At 38.4% G+C, this 16,449-nt stretch overlaps 1 protein-coding gene and 1 long non-coding RNA gene across 8 annotated transcripts in view; one reads left to right on the plus strand and one right to left on the minus strand.

Annotated features, from left to right (window-relative positions):
- The window catches only part of NRG4 (neuregulin 4), a 190,103-nt gene that overhangs the window by 39,184 nt on the left and 134,470 nt on the right, over positions 1-16,449 (minus strand). For 2 of the 7 annotated variants that reach the window (XR_008299032.1, XM_053223682.1), the window contains one exon: positions 13,405-15,655. The exons of the other annotated variants lie outside the window; for them this stretch is intronic. The gene's annotated coding sequence lies outside the window, so the exon portion shown is untranslated. Of the gene's footprint in view, positions 1-13,404; positions 15,656-16,449 lie in introns of those variants that run through there. 7 annotated transcript variants of the gene reach the window in all.
- Positions 14,104-16,449, plus strand: part of LOC113601895 (uncharacterized) — an 89,473-nt gene continuing 87,127 nt past the window's right edge. Inside the window, exon 1 of the long non-coding RNA XR_003423220.2 lies at positions 14,104-14,263. This is a non-coding gene — a long non-coding RNA (uncharacterized LOC113601895). The remainder of the gene's footprint in view (positions 14,264-16,449) is intronic.

Here is a 16,449-nt window from a genome sequence, read left to right on the forward strand (position 1 = left end):
GAAAATCCCGGTGATCAGGCTCAGGGAATCAGAGCTTACTTAAGTCACTCGGGGTAATTATTCCAACAGATATCCCTTCGCCAATTTAAACCTTCTGTCTCAGAGCTCCACCTCCACACTGTGCAATGGTTGGCTCTGAGGTGATTACAAGATGCATGAAGGAAAGTGAGGCAGCAAGGAAAGTCCTCATCCAGCTAGTGAAGAAAGACAGGTGCAGACAAACCCATTTTTCCTAACCTTGTTCCAAGAACCTAGAAAGTTCTAGATGGGTGGTTGAAAGATTAGGGGCTGGCTAACCTTATGGCTAATTGGCCAAGAAAACAAGAGCTGGAAAGGGCTGCTGCCTGAACTGTTCTCTAGTGAAAGATTCTGAAAACGACAAGAAAAAAAGACTACTAGGTACCCAGTCTTAATGTACCTCCTTGGGTTATCTGACTCTCCAGGGTGTGCTTTTCACTGTATTTGAGTTACTTTACAACTTTGTAAACTCTTTAAAACTTATACTAATGCAAATTAAGTTTGTCCAATATAACAAAATAGATTGTCCTGTGGATATTAATCTGTATCTATTTGTAAATTCACTTCAACACCTAAATGTGTGTGTTGTTTGAATTCTCCCTTCAGTCAGTTGTAACATTTCACTGGTTCCTTCATTGATTAATGAACTAAGTATATCTTTGATACACATTCATTTTATATTTGTATGAAAATCATTTTTCCTTTCATAAAAATTTATTTCAGGGCACCTGGGTGGCTCAGTTGGCTAACCGTCTAACTCTTGATTACAGCTCAAGTCATGATCTCACAGTTGGTGGGGTCCGAGATTGAGCACCACATCTCCCGCAGCCATCTCCGAGCTGACAGCGCAGAGCCTAATCTGGGATTCTCTCTCTCCCCGTCTCTCTGTCCCTCCCCGGTGTGTGCTCTCCCTCTCTCTCAAAATAAACATTTTTAAAAAAAAGTATGTATATTTTTTTAACCAGTTTTGAAGGTCCTTCACTGAGACAGAGTCATGTGACAGAGCTAGATAAACAAAGTTGCCAGAGAAATACACCCCCTGGGCACCTAAAGCCCAGACATGTCTTTTCCTGGCTCCCAGACGTGAACTCCAAGCAGGAATAGATCTTAAAATTTGCTGCTTCTGTGTCTTTAGTTTTTCCCCCTATTTACTAATTTTATGGTTGTGGTGGTGGTTCACTTACTACTGATAAGTTATTTCCCATTAGTAAGAATACTGATAAGTAATTTGGTTTTGGAGTTTGATAATCTGATGATCTCTGTAAACAGATGACAGACATCTATTCTCTATTAAAGATGACAGAGAATCTGGCTTGTTAGACTTTTATTAAAATTTTATTTTTCCATTTTTAAGTTCAAATCAATTAAAACTTTCATATGCACTGGGAAGGAGAATACTTTTTTGATATTTATGAGTAAAATTTCATGTTTCTGTTTACTCTTGACCTGTGCCAAAGTTATAGATCTAAAGATCTATAATTTCTCTCCGTGTCTATGACTTTAAAAAGCCTTTACCAGGCAAGGGAATTAAAAGCAAAAATGAACTACTGGGACCTTATGAAGATAAAAAGCTTCTGTACAGCAAAGGAAACAATCAACAAAACTAAAAGGCAACCAACAGAATGGGAAAAGGTATTTGCAAATGACTTATCGGACAAAGGGCTAGTATCCAAAATCTATAAAGAGCTCCCAAACTCCACACCCGAAAAACAAATAATCCAGTGAAGAAATGGGCAGAAAACATGCATAGACACTTCTCTAAAGAAGACATCCGGATGGCCAACAGGCACATGAAAAGATGCTCAACGTCGCTCCTCATCAGGGAAATACAAATCAAAACCACACTCAGATATCACCTCACACCAGTCAGAGTGGCCAAAATGAACAAATCAGGAGACTATAGATGCTGGAGAGGATGTGGAGAAATGGGAGCTCCCTTGCACTGTTGGTGGGAATGCAAACTGGTGCAGCCACTCTGGAAAACAGTGTGGAGCTTCCTCAAAAAATTAAAAATAGACCTACCCTATGACCCGGAAGTAGCACTGCTAGGAATTTACCCAAGGGATACAGGAGTACTGATGCATAAGGGCACTTGTACCCCAGTGTTTATAGCAGCACTTTCAACAATAGCCAAATTATGGAAAGAGCCTAAATGTCCATCAACTGATGAATGGATAAAGAAATTGTGGTTTATATACACAATGGAGTACTACGTGGCAATGAGAAAGAATGAAATATGGCCCTTTGTAGCAACATGGATGGAACTGGAGAGTGTTATGCTAAGTGAAATAAGCCATACAGAGAAAGACAGATACCATATGGTTTCACTCTTATGTAGATCCTGAGAAACTTAACAGAAACCCATGGGGGAGGGGAAGGAAAAAAAATGAGGTTAGAGTGGAAGAGAGCCAAAGCATAAGAGACTCTTAAAAACTGAGAACAAACTGAGGGTTGATGGGGGGTGGGAGGGGGGGGAGAGTGGGTGAAGGGTATTGAGGAGGGCACCTTTTGGGATGAGCACTGGGTGTTGTATGGAAACCAATATGACAATAAACTTCATATATTGAAAAAATAAAAATAAAAAATAAAAAAATAAAAAGCCTTTACCTCTCATTCTATATGAAATGTCTTCCTATCTCCAGAAGATATTTAAAAAATTATACTACAGAGTCTCTTAAAGTTCTGCTCAGATTGACTTAAAGAGAAAAATAAGCTTTTATATAAAATTCAGTATTCATAAAGTTCCCAGAATAGGAAGCTGAACTTCTAATGGTTTTAAAATGCTAAACTTATATAAAATTATTTTCAGTGACCCTAAGAAATATTTGAAGAATCCAAGTTCACATTAGTAGGAGTAGATTTGTAGTAAATAAAGCTAACCTAATAGTTTGGCTTAAAAAAACACCTCTTTTTCTTCATCAGTGTTAAGTATAACACAAGCATACATTTAATTCTCCTAGGGTGTGTTTTCCCTAAACTTATACAGGCTTACTGATTAAATAAGCTCATACTATTCCTACATATTATTAAAACCTAGGAAAAATATAAAACTGTGTTCAATTTCATTGGATAATTGATCTGACAAATATTTTACTTCAATCATAATTATGTTTTGTAGTATTTATGTTTTATAGTAGGTCATTTCCAAGGTAACTTAAAGTCTTAGACTGATTAATTGAATTAATATCGTAAGACCCTTAATCTTTAAGTTACTTTTGCTTAAGGTTATAGCTTTGCGGGGTGCCTGGGTGGCTCAGTCGGTTAAGCATCAAACTCTTGACTTCGGCTTGGGTCATGATCTCTCAGTTCAAGGGTGTGAACCCTGCGTGGGGCTCTGCAGTGGCAGTCCTGAGCCTGCTTGGGATTCTTTCTCTACCCCTCTCTCTGACCCTCCCCCATGTGTTCGAGCCCACTCACTCTCTCTCTCTCTCTCAAAATAAATAAACTTAAAAAAAAGTTTATACGGCCACCATGTTAAAAAATACTGTATGTACCAAAGAAAACATTTTATTTTTAATCCTTTGATCAATATGGCTTTTTTCCAAATTGGCTAATGGATCAAAATGAAACTTAATGTAAATTCAGTTACTGATCTTATTTGCTTTTTCTAGAAATATTATTAATGTAATAAATATCAATGAGGGAGATTTTAAAAAAGGGATGTGTGTGACAGTAAAAAGTTGTATTATGTGTAGTCATGACATTTGCATATCTACTAAATGGCTTGTATATGCTAGACAGCTCTAAACTACCCATCCCTCAGTTTTGTCTATGAAGTAGAAGTTAGTTACTTGGTTGAAACCTATAATTGATATGAGTAATAAGACTGTACTAGGAACAACTGTGACAGAGAAATACAAGTCTGTGTATACTTTTGTTTTTCAAGGAATAAGAGTAGTTTTGTCTGAAAGTAGCAGTTTGTAGTCTTGAGGTTTTTTGGTCTCCAAACCAAAGGACTTTCAGACTTAACTGAGGACTCCAGAATTTCCGTTTACATTGGTTAGGATTATTGGTATTTACTATATTGGAAATTGAAATAAAAATTTTTAAATACTTCCTTATGATTCATTGGAGACAAGAATAATACAGTGTGCTATACATAACATCTTCATGTTATTATAAAAATGGTTTGAACTAGCAAAACCCATGAGAAAGAATCAGGGAGAACTAAAGGGTCAGTTCGTTCTAGAATATAAAAAAGCATAATGAAGGACAAAATTTGCAAAGTAAATTTTATTTTGTCTCTTTCAACTAGAAAGGCAACCAAGTCTGGTTTCTCAGACACCTTTGAAACTGTATTAATCCACTGCCCAAATGTCCTCTGCCTTCCCAGAACTAGATCCTAAATATAGAAAAAGTAAAACTTTCAGTTTATCTTTGACACCTAAAACTATCATTGGGATTTCCCAGAAGACCCTAGAAAATCACACTATTTTTATCTTTATAAAAGTAAACCTTAGTTTACTCTAAATCTCTAAAAATAGAGATCATTGAAATAATTATAATACTAACACACTGAACAAAAATCTCCAGAATTTCCTGGAGATTTGTCAATGCCTTTTCTGCCCATAATATGTTTTTAATCTCAGGGCAAATACAGATCAAAACTCTTAACCAGAATTCTTACAGATTCCAATAGAGAATTTTACCTTTATCCATTCTGATATTATGGGTCACAGAAATAAATTACCCACAATCATCTGTCATCTACATAGTTTATGTTTTGTGATGCAGAGTTTGTGTCCTAAACCAAAAAGGACAGCCCCAGAGCCTCATGGACAAGAAATGTACAATTTACTGCAAATTTTTGATACTTCAAAAAAAAAGATTCTTAAGTACAATCTTCTGAGAGGATTGAATCAGGATTTCTAAGAGTCTTTATAATTCAGACTCTCACAGCTTTGTGAGAGCAGACTGCTAACTCAACATGCTGAGGAACATAGTGAATAAACTGATGAGGGAAAATTGAGTAGTTATCCGTTTAGAATATTATTAATATTGTAATGATGTACTTTTCTGACTTCTTTCTTAAGCTATGAATATCCCACAACAATTTAGTAAATAGTACTTTTGTTAAATTAAAATATTTTGAAATATCTGATACTCATTGAGCATCCCCTTGACCCACAAATTCAGAAACTGAGTCATCTTACTTGTTTTAATGTTTATTTTTGAGACAGAGAGAGAGACAGAGAGAGAGAGAGAAAGAGACAGAGGGGGAGAGAGAGAGAGAGAGAGAAGGAGAGGGGGAGGGGTAGAGAGAAAGGGGAACAGAGGATCCAAAGCTGGTTCCATGCTTACAGCAGAGAGCTCAATGCAGGGCTCAAACTCATGTACCATGAGGTCATGACCTGAGCAGAAGTCAGATGCTTAACGGACTGAGTGCCCTCATCTTACTCTTAATGGCAGTATTGTTATTATTACTTTCAAATGCCCAATAAGAATCTGTTCTCTTATTATTAGGATAAAACTGGTTAAATCATTTGGGCAACCAAGGCCTTACCTGAACTATCATATTTGAGAACGATTCTCATTGAATTAGGTAAGATAAGTCATTTTTACAGAACTAAGGTTTACTTTACCTATAGATCCAAAGTCTACAAAGACCACCTGGGAATACTGGCCTGGTACCTGGTTTACAGGTCAAGCATTACAGGTAGTGAGGAAGTCACTTATCGAAACGCCAAGACCACTGACAAATTTGGAGGACTTTAAGAAAAGAAGAACTCATCCAAATTTATAGATACTACAGGCAAAGTCTGGAAGAGCTAATTTCTTAGGCTTGGTTTCTTAGCCTCAGGATAGTGAATAATAGAGGCTTATAAAAGTCCATTCCTGGGGTGCCTGGGTGGCTCAGTCTGTTGAGCGTCCGACTTCAGCTCAGGTCATGATCTCACAGCTCGTGAGTTCAAGCCCCACATCGGGCTCTGTGCTGACCGCTCAGAGCCTGGAGCCTGCTTCTGCTTCTGTGTCTCCCTCTCTCTCTGCCCCTAACCCACTCACATTTTGTCTCTGTCTCTCTCAAAAATAAATAAACATTAAAAACAATTTTTTTTAAATAAATTAAAAATAAATAAAAGTCCATTCCAAGATTCTTTATGAAAGCTTTCAGAGAGAATTTTATAACCTTCATGGATGTTCAATACGGAATGGCACAAATGTGCAAAAGCAAATCAAGGTGACCTATATGTTTAACACTCTTGTTGCACTTATACAAGCTGCACCATCACTTCTTTTTTTTAATTTTTTTTAACATTTATTTTTATTTATCTTTTTTGAGAGAGAGCAAGCAAGCAGGGGAGGGGCAGTGAGAGATGGACACAGAATCTGAAGCAGGCTCCAGGCTCTGGCTGTCATGAAAAATTATGAAATACTTTGAAATGGACAAAAAATTATTATTGGGTGTCCTGTCCAATATATTCTTTCAGGTTATCCAATTCTATAAGGGTCTGCAGCTCTCATTCCAGCTATTCTACAACCCTGTAAAATATAGAAAACTTATACTAACACAAATGATCCTTTGCCATAGAAATTCAAATGAGGGGTGCCTGGGTGGCTCAGTCAGTTAAGTGTTCAACTCTTGGTTTCAGCTCAGGTGATGATCTCACAGTTTCATGTGTTCAAGCACCGAATCAGGCTCTGTGCTGACAGCAATGAACCTGCTTGGGATTCTCTTCCTCTTTATCTCTGCCCCTCCCCCAGTCATGTTTTTTCTCTCTCTCTCTCTCTCCCATTTTCTCTCTCTCTTTCTCAAAATAAATAAGTAAACTTAAAAAGAAATTCAGGGGCACCAGAGTGGCTTAATCGGTTGATCCTCTGACTCTTGATTTTGGCTCAGGTCATGATCTCACAGTTCGTGGGTTTGAGCCCCTCACTGGACTTTGCACTGACAGCACAGCCTGCCTGGGATTCTCTCTCCCTCTCTCTCTGCCCTTCTCTTGCTCTCTCTCTCAAAATAAATAAATAAGCTTGAAAAAAAGTTCAAATGAATTTTGCCTGGTGGAATATAATTATTTCCTTTAGACACTGATCAGTTTTGCATGTATTTGTAAATTCCTTTCAGCAATATAATAATAATATAGTTACCCATTATATATTTATCTGTTGTTTTGAACTGTTTGTAACATCCTACTGGTCTCCTCAATAATTAATGAGTTAAATGATATCTTTGATATGTTAATTTATATTTATATGAGATCATGACTTTACCTTTTCTAAAATATATATAATATATATAAAATATTATAGCAATTATCTATTATAGATATATCTATTGTATTATAGTAACAGATACTAATATATGTATTATATATTACATATATTATCTATACTATTATCTGTTATCTATATTATATATTGTCATCTATTATCTATATATTATCTATTAATTATATATTATATATGTAACATATTGCATATTATATATGTAAAATATATAATATACTACATATAGTATATATTATATATACGTTATACCATCAGGAAGGCTGACCCTAGGCTCCAGACCCTGGGAAGATTCTAGTCCTTCCATTTGGATTGCCAAGGTAGCAACTACACTATCATATTTGGGAATTTTATAACATATTATAGGCCTCTAGGGTCCCTTATACCATTTTATTCTTTAACTTTCAGACAATGACTTTTCAAACATGTTTTCAGGAACACACTAGGAGATGAAAGTCATGATAAAATAAATGATCCTGGATCAAACTTTTACTGGAAAAGAATCATACTTTTGCATTTTTTTCTAACATCCTATCTTTAACAACTAAAAATATAAAATTAGATAAAAATGCAATGTCCTTCAGAATCACAATATTCCATTGTGATTCTGCCATTTGTATGCTGCCATTTGTATGCTGCAATAGAATTTTTCAAAAACCAAAAATAATTTAGAAGAGGGGCTCTTGGGTGGCTCAGTTAGTAAAGTGTCTGACTTCTGCTCAGGTCATGATATCGTGGTTCATGAGTTCAAGCCCTTCATGAGTTCAAGCCCTGGAGCCTGATTCACATTCTGTGTCTCCCTCTCTTTCTGCCCCTCCCCTGCTTTCCCTCTGTCTCTCTCTCTTTCTCTCTCAAAAATAAATAATAAACATTGAAAAGAAATTTAGTAATAACTTGAAATAGAATGTTAGGCAACAAGCAGTTGTAATTCATTTTATCTTACAAAGAGCTAAATGATATATTAATGAAATCCATTTGGATTAAGCCTAACAAATTTTGTGGCAGTTTTCATGAGTAAAGGATTCCTAATAGCTAGACAGTTGGAGCCATGAGAGTCAGCCTCACCTTCTAATTCTCTTTCTGCAGAAAACAATGAAAATGGCAATATCTCTGGGAAAAGTCATAAATTAAGCTACACTGTTATTTAAACCTCCATGTGAATGAAGAGTTTTTGGAAAAAATTTTGAGAAAAGAGAACAGCGAATGCATAGTATAGGGAAAAAAGTCATGACAGAATTGGGTGCCTGGGTGGCTTAGTTGGTTAAGCAACCAAATGTAGCTCAGGTCATGATCTAACTAACGGTTTGTGAGTTCAAGCCCTGTGTTGGGCTCTGTGCTGACAGCTCAGAGCCTGAAGCCTGCTTCAGATTCTGTCTCCTTCTCCCTCTGCTCCTCCCCTGCTCCCTCCCTCTCAAAAATAAACATAAAAAAAAAAAGAGTCATGACAGAAATAGCCAAAAAGATAAAATTCTACTTCACAGTTGGTCCCCTGATAACAACCACTTTTATTCTGAACAGAAATTAGAATTTATGCTTTTGAGAGAAATCTTGGGTACACAAAGGTAAGAAGGCATGTGACAGTAGAAAGGGATAGTGGCCTGAAATAAGTTATTCAAATGTAAAGCTTCACAGCTACCCAAAAGGCATCTTGGGGCAATCTAATGTGATAATGTATTTCAAAGCATTTGGCATACAATAAATGCTGGTTGTTGTAATTTTTTTGAATGGTGTAATAGAGAAAGTCAGAGAAGGAAAAGAATAAATAAATGGAAAAAGGGATAATGCAAATCAGATCCACCAAACAGAAGTCTGGACTGTGGATTTCTGAAATTTATTTGCAAAACTGGAAAAACATATAGGGAGATAATTTGATTAAATTTAAAATAATACTAGTTACATACAAATATTCAAAGATGTAAAATGATTACTCAGTTTTCTGCATTTCTTTAAAAAGTTTTATGCATTTATGCATTTATGAGCATTTGCAAGCTCAAGCTTGGGCCCAAGTATATCCGACACAGCAGAGCAGGGACTTGGACCCCTAGGTTAAGAGGCGTAGCAGTTTTATAGGGGCCAGTGGCCAGTGAGATTGTAACACACACAGAAAGTTGCATAGTCATGTCAGTCCACATGCAGGTGGCCAATTGAATTACAATTTACCCTATAGTAACTGTTTGAACTAGCCTATCACTCTGGTCAGAATTGGCGCACAAGTTTGGCAGACAAAAGGCAGGATTTACATTCTTTGGCAGTTAGGGGTTCCGAATTCCTAAATGAACCAGTTTCCAATAAGGGTGTGCTCAGCGGCTTGACTAGGGCGGGGGAGTGTCTTAAGCAATAAGTAGGTTAAGGGGGGGTTATCCATGAGATGGTGGGTGTAGCACAAAATGGAGTTAGTCTTGCTCTGCTTGTCCAGGGGGTAGGGGATTTTTGTTAAATTCCTTGGGTCCCACAACAATTTTCTAGATATCACTCCTCAGGCAAGGGGAAAAAAAACAAACACAAGCTATTGGGACTACATCAAACTAAAAACTTTTGCACAGAGAATAAAATCATCAACAAAACAAAAAGGCAACACATTGAATGGGAAGAAGATATGTGCAAATGATATAAATACCTAAAATATAAAAAAAAAATTCATACAGCTCAACACCAAACAAATAATCTAATTAGAAAATGGGCAGAGAACCTTAATAGATATTTTTTCCAAAATGTCTACATACAGGTGGTCAACAGACATGTGAAAAGATTCCCAAAATCACTAATCATCAGGGAATGTAAATCAAAACCACAATGAGATATCATCTCATACCTGTCAAAACAGCTAGTATTAAAAAGAAATTTTAAAAAAAGATAAGAAATAACAAATATTGGCAAAGATGTGGGGGTCTGTTGGTTGGAATGTAAACTGGTGAAGCCACTGTGAAAAACAGTATGGAGGTTCCTCAAAAAATTAAAAATAGAAATACCATATAATCTAGTAACTCCACTACTGGGTATTTACCCAAAGAAAACAAAAACAATAATTCAAAAAGATATATGCACATCTATGTTTATTGCAGCATTATTTACAATAGCCAAGATATGGAAGCAGCCCAAGTGTCCAAAGATAGAGGAATGGATAAGTAAGATGTGGTAGATATATACAATGGAATATAACTTAGTCATAAAGAATAATGAAATCTTGCCATTCAACAACAACATGGATGGACCTAGAGGATATTATGCTAAGTAAAATAAATCAGACAAAGGCAAAAACCATATGATTTCACTTATAATGTGGAACCTAAAAAACCAAAACAAACAGTCATAAATACAGAGAACAAACTGGTGTGTTGCCAAAGGGGAGGGGGATAGGGAGGATAGGTGAAATATGTAAAGAGGATTAAGAGGTACGAACTTCCAGTTATAAAGTTAATATGTCATAGGAATGAATAAGGAACATGGTCAATAATACTGTAATAACTTTGTATGGTGACAGAAGATAATTACACTTTTCATGATGAACACTGCATAATGTATAGAATTGTTAAATCACTATATTGTATACCTGAAACTAATACAGCATTATATGGCAATTATATTCAATAAAAATAAATGAACTTCAAAGTAGCTGAAATTCAAATTTGGTTTAAAAGGTTACACTGGGCCAGGAATCAAGATGGTGAAAGGGTGGGCCTACGCCGGCCGACTCCATCTTGTTCTGTGTCCTTCACCTTGACCACGCCTCCTCCCCTTGAGTAACCTCCCGCTCACCTGCCTAACAGGACTCCGACCCTTCCCCAGCCAATCGGCTGAGGCCACAGCCATTACCTCACCAACTGCCCCTAGGCCCCAATAAAACCTTTGTCCTTTTGAAACTCGCTCTCTCTCCCCGGTATCTCACCTCCCCGGTATCTCACCGCTGCGTCAGTGCAGGTAGGGGATGAGCTCGAGCTAGCTCGAATAAAGGCTCTTTTGCTTTAAGTCGGACTTGGCTCCCTGGCGGTCTTTGGGGATCACGAATTCTGGGCATAACAATGGCAGGGGTAAGGGTGAGATGGGAGCATAAGGCAAGCTGACAGGCTGTCGCAAACACCCCCTCCCCACCCACAGGTGGGATATTTGTGATATTCCTCAGGCACTCCTGGCTGCCCAAGAACAAAGAAAAGGGGAAAAACAAATGGCTAACTGATAGAGACCATAGTTCTGAAAGACTTGAGTCTCCATTTATTTACAAGTATCTTAGTAAATTAAGACTTGAGTCTCCATTTATTTACAAGTATCTTAGTAAATTACAAGAAAAAGGCAATCTTATCAATAGCCTAATCTTCAGAAACTTATAGACTCTGGTTCCTGGAGTCCCAACATCACCCCTTCACAGTGATGTGGGAAACAAAGGCAGAAGGAAATGGCAGACAGAACTAAATTTCCTTATAACCTGCAGCCCGTTGACAAATACTTGAGGCAGGCAGAGTAAAATGTTTCCCCAGGACCTCCCTACAGTCCTAATGCTAATGCTTTGCTAGAGGGAAAACTACCTTAGCTTGACAATAGCTAGACCTCCAGTATCCTGGGAGTGGGAGTCTTCTTCAGCATATGGAAACCTCACTGGAAACTTCCCCTGGACTTTACTTCCCCCAACCCCATAGTTATAAAACCAGTCTCTCCTCATGGTCCCAGGGCAGCTCTTTCTGCCCATGGGTCCTGTCCTGGTACTTCAATAAAATCACTTTTTGCACCAAAAACGTCTTAAAGAACTATTTCTTGGCTGTCAGCTGCGGACCCCACGAACCCCACTAAAACCTCATCAGGGGGACCCTGGGCTTTTCCAATACAGCTGTATTGAGGTCAGATCACTTGAACACCCAGGAAAGCCATCTACAGCTTGGCATGTAAAAGGTGCATGGAAGTAATTTAGGAGAGAGAAAAACGGAGGTGCTGTGGAGGGGAGGGAACCCTTTCCACGGAGAGACAAAAAGGAGAGAAAAGTAAAGGGTGGAGAGAAGGCAGCCTCGGGTTCACACAAGAGGAAAACCTCTCTGGACCATGGACTGGGGAGCAAGAAGTACTTAGGGCTGAGTGTTGCAGGTTTTATTTTATTTTATTTTTTTTGAAACAGCATTTGGAGCTCAAACTCTGAGGTTTTCAAAGTTCAAGACTTTCCCAGAATGGAGCTGTGGCACATGCTCCTGGGGAGGAGGGGGGTTGCCCCAGAGTGCATACTAAGGTGTAGGAGATGATCTCCAGGGTCCACTGTGAGAGAACATTCCCCTTCCTGGAATACTTTTGGAAGAGGGTATATCATCTCCCCAAGGATGAAAGACCCCGTAGGGGCCAGCCAAAGGCCTTTCATTAGCAGGGGACAAAAGAGCACCCAGAGGGAATATAACCTTTGCTGCTTTTAGCAGTGCTACACCATAGATTCTGCACACCCTGCAGGCACAGGACTATTTTTCAGGGACAGAGAGCCTCAGACACAGCCTGGAAAGGCTGTACTCCAGAGGAGGGGAGCAGATCTGCATGTTGTGTGGTCCTCTAAGACTTCAGGTTTTGAGTCCCAGCTTCAGGCCAAAGAAAAAAGGTAGGAGAATTGTGATGCAGGGTAAACTGACTGCCCTTGCTATTCTGTGAGGGCTGCCAGAACAGCAGAGGTATGCGATCGCAGTCCAGGGACAAGAGACTGGGGTGGCACCAATTTCACTCCAACACCAACATGGTGGGACATCAGAGAGCAACACAGAGGCCCCTCAGTGGAGGAGGGCATTGATACCAAACTCGTCTCCCACCTACCCCCAACTCCACCACGTTCTGGGCAACTGCTTATTTACTGGGGCAAGACTGACTGACTCTGAGCCAATGCAGTGAGCCTCTCCTCCACAATACCAGCACAGAGAGCATCCCCCATGCACCAAGTACACTGAAAATCAAGTGCTCCAAAATGACACCTGCAGTTCTTTCTCTTTTATCTTTTGGAATCAGGCTCATACATTCTTGGTTTTTTTTGTTGGTTTTTTTTTTCATTTCATATTCTCTCTCTCTCTCTCTCTCTCTCTTTTTGGATCAGGCTTTTTTTATTCTTTTCTGTTTCTTTTTTTCTTCTTCTTTTTTTTTCCTTTCTTTTTCTTTGGAATAGACTTACAGTTTTTTGATTCTCTGTTTCATATTATTTGTTCCTTTTCCTTTTCTCTTTGGGACCAGGTTTTCATTTTCCCCCTTTCTCCAGGCTTACTTGAACAAACAAATCAAAGCACACCTAGTTAAAGGTCCCAACACTCCCCCACTACAAGCAGGGAGGAGCTCTGCAGAGGACTGACCGTGGGAAAGAGGAGCCAAAATACAATAGCAGAGTGCACACAGCATACACCAGAAACACTTCCTGAAGGGCCAGGCCTTGGATAGTGTATGACCCTTTTTAAAGATAGCAGTACTCCCAGGTACAGGAAACATAACGGGCTTTTAAAACACGCAAAAAACAGAAATTTAGCCAAAATGACAAGATGGAGGATTCTCCCCACAAAAAATTCTCCCAAAAAGAAGAAATGACAGCCAGAGACTTGCTCAAAATGGATATTAGCAATATATCTGAACAATAATTTAGAAAAAGTCATAAGACTTCTATTTAGGCCTGAAAAAAAAAGCCTAGAAGACACCAGAAAAAACTCTTGCTGCAGAGATCAAAGAGCTGAAAACTAGTCAGGACAAAATAAAAATTGCTATAACTGAGATGCAAAACCAACTGGATATAGTCACAACAAGGATTGAAAAAGCAGAGAGAGAATCAGTGATACAGAAGACAAAATTATGGAAAATACTTAAGCTGAAAAAAAAAGAGTGAAATGAAATTATTACATCATAAAGGGAGAATTAGAGAACTTAGTGATTCGATGAAACAAAACAATATCCATATTGTTACAGAACCAGGCTGGATCGCTGGCGGAAAAACCAAGCGGCACTCAGAGATGTTGGCGCATCGGCGTTTTATTTTACACCAGTGGGCTCAGAGAAGATCCTTCTCCAGAGATCTGAGTCCCGAACGCAAGTGGGAAAGATAATTTATAGCGTTATCTCTTCTGCATTCATGGTGGCTTGTACACGCATGGCAAACAGAGCAGGAAGAACCTGGAAGAGGAGTCTCTAAGCTAAGAACTAGAGCTTATGTTAGTCACATCAGCCATCTTATGGTGCAGAACTTTACTTATTTTCCCAACATCCCCCCCTTTGATGCCTTTTTTAACAAAAAAAATCTGTTTCAGTAGGCATCACCCTTTAGCTCTAGGGGTTGGTACCTTCAGAGGGCTAAAATGAATGTTGCAGTTTCCAGGTAATGTTGAGGGACCTGGTCAGGCTTTGTATAATGTCCGCTACAAATGCAGGTCCGTTGTCACTGTGTATGGTTAGGAGCAGACCAAATCAAGGCACGATTTCCTGTAGAAGAGCTTTGGCCACCTCATGACTTCATTCCATCCTTGTTGGGAAGGCTTTGACCCATCCTGAATATGTGCAGATTATTACAAGGAAGTACCTGAATCCTTTGCTTGGTTGTATATCTGTAAAGTCCACCTCCAAGTCTTCAAAAGGGGTGGCCCCATTCTTGGAATAAACCAGATCTCCTGGGTTTATATTGGGTGGGTTTCTAGTAATTGTCAGATCTGGTTTAGGGAGGATATGGTTTGAATATTTAGAGATCCATCCCGTCTTCCAATTGTTTAAATAATCTTGTGCCCATGGGGTTTTATTACTATCCTCACAGAATAACAAGCACAGAAGACTGTCCATACATGAAATACTGTGGACAATTTTTCTGACGTTTACCTCAAGTTGTCTAGCTTAGGCAAACAGCAAACATTCAAAGACAATCGTAACTAGAATTTAACATCCATAACAGTGCATTGTTGAAACATAGCTTTTCTCTCTAAAAACCCCCATTTCCAGAGATAGCCAAATTGAGACCAATGCATTTGTAGAACAAACCCAGTCTTAACAAACCTGGCCTAATTATTTACATAAGCTCAGCAAGAATAGCGATTGATCATGAGGATCTTTAAAGTTTGCTTTGCTGGAAACTTTTATAAGGAATTTCCAGGTTGAACTTTTTAGTAGCTTCTCCAGGCCAGAAGCCAAGCCAAATACTTGCCATTGGACAGGCCTGCAATACCTGTAGAATTGGGCGAATTCCTCTTCACCAGGTCCCCAAGGTATCCTTAGGTTCTTGCACCTGCCAGGAAGTGACCTTCTTTATTCACCTGGTGAGGCTGCTGGGAGCTCTGTAAGCAAGGTATCAGGCCAACATTTCCTTTATGGCTCCATGTTTCATAAAGTCACCCCGAGTTCCTTAAAGCTGTCTGGTCATATCTGAATCTATGCATGTCACTCTCAAATATGACATTCCAGTCAAAGCCTTGGTAAAATAACCAGTATTTCCAATGGTGACCTGTTACAAGATGAACAGGTTCTTATTGAATTTATGCAAACAATTGTAATTGCCATGAAGGAAAGAATACTCACTGAGAGTTTTTGAATTTCAGAGGGTTTAGGTTGAGAGAAAAGATAAATGCTTCAGTTTACAAATGAATACTTTATGACACTTCTTTATGACATGTTATGACATATCTTAAGAGAAAGTCTCCTTAATCTGGAAGAGCAAACATTAGAGAGCCAGCAATATTTCCAACAAGAGTCACAAAACTGTAATCTTCCTCAGTTCATTTAGTCCCATGTTCCTAATTCTTGTTCAGTTTGAATGCAGCTTTTTAGCTCTGGAAATTCTTACCCATTTTAGTATTAACCTTAAAGATGTCAAATACCTGTATTTGTCCTAAAAGTCCTTTTTATAAATCTCCTTGAAGAAGAAACACGTTTTGTGAGAGAATAAGAACAATTATAAATGACAAAATCTCAGAAATGGACACTGTTAAAGATCTGATGAGAGTTCGTTATGATGCAATTAACAAAGAAATTCGGTTATTTCTGTGACACATAACACTTCAGGTAATCAGAATATTAAGTGATGACCTTATCGCAAAACATTAAAACTTTAGGAATTGCATATATATTTGGGCAGTTACAGCATTTACCCACGCAATACAACCTAAGGCTTACCATTTTATGACAGTGCTTTTCCAAGTAACTTAGCATCCCAAATAAAAGGGCCTAATTGGTCAAAGACTTCATTTACCATTTAAATCCTGGGAAGTTTGTTAAAACCTTAGGAAGTAATAAAGCACA

Source organism: Acinonyx jubatus, chromosome B3 (genome assembly GCF_027475565.1).
Source record: "Acinonyx jubatus isolate Ajub_Pintada_27869175 chromosome B3, VMU_Ajub_asm_v1.0, whole genome shotgun sequence".
NCBI lineage: Eukaryota > Metazoa > Chordata > Mammalia > Carnivora > Felidae > Acinonyx > Acinonyx jubatus.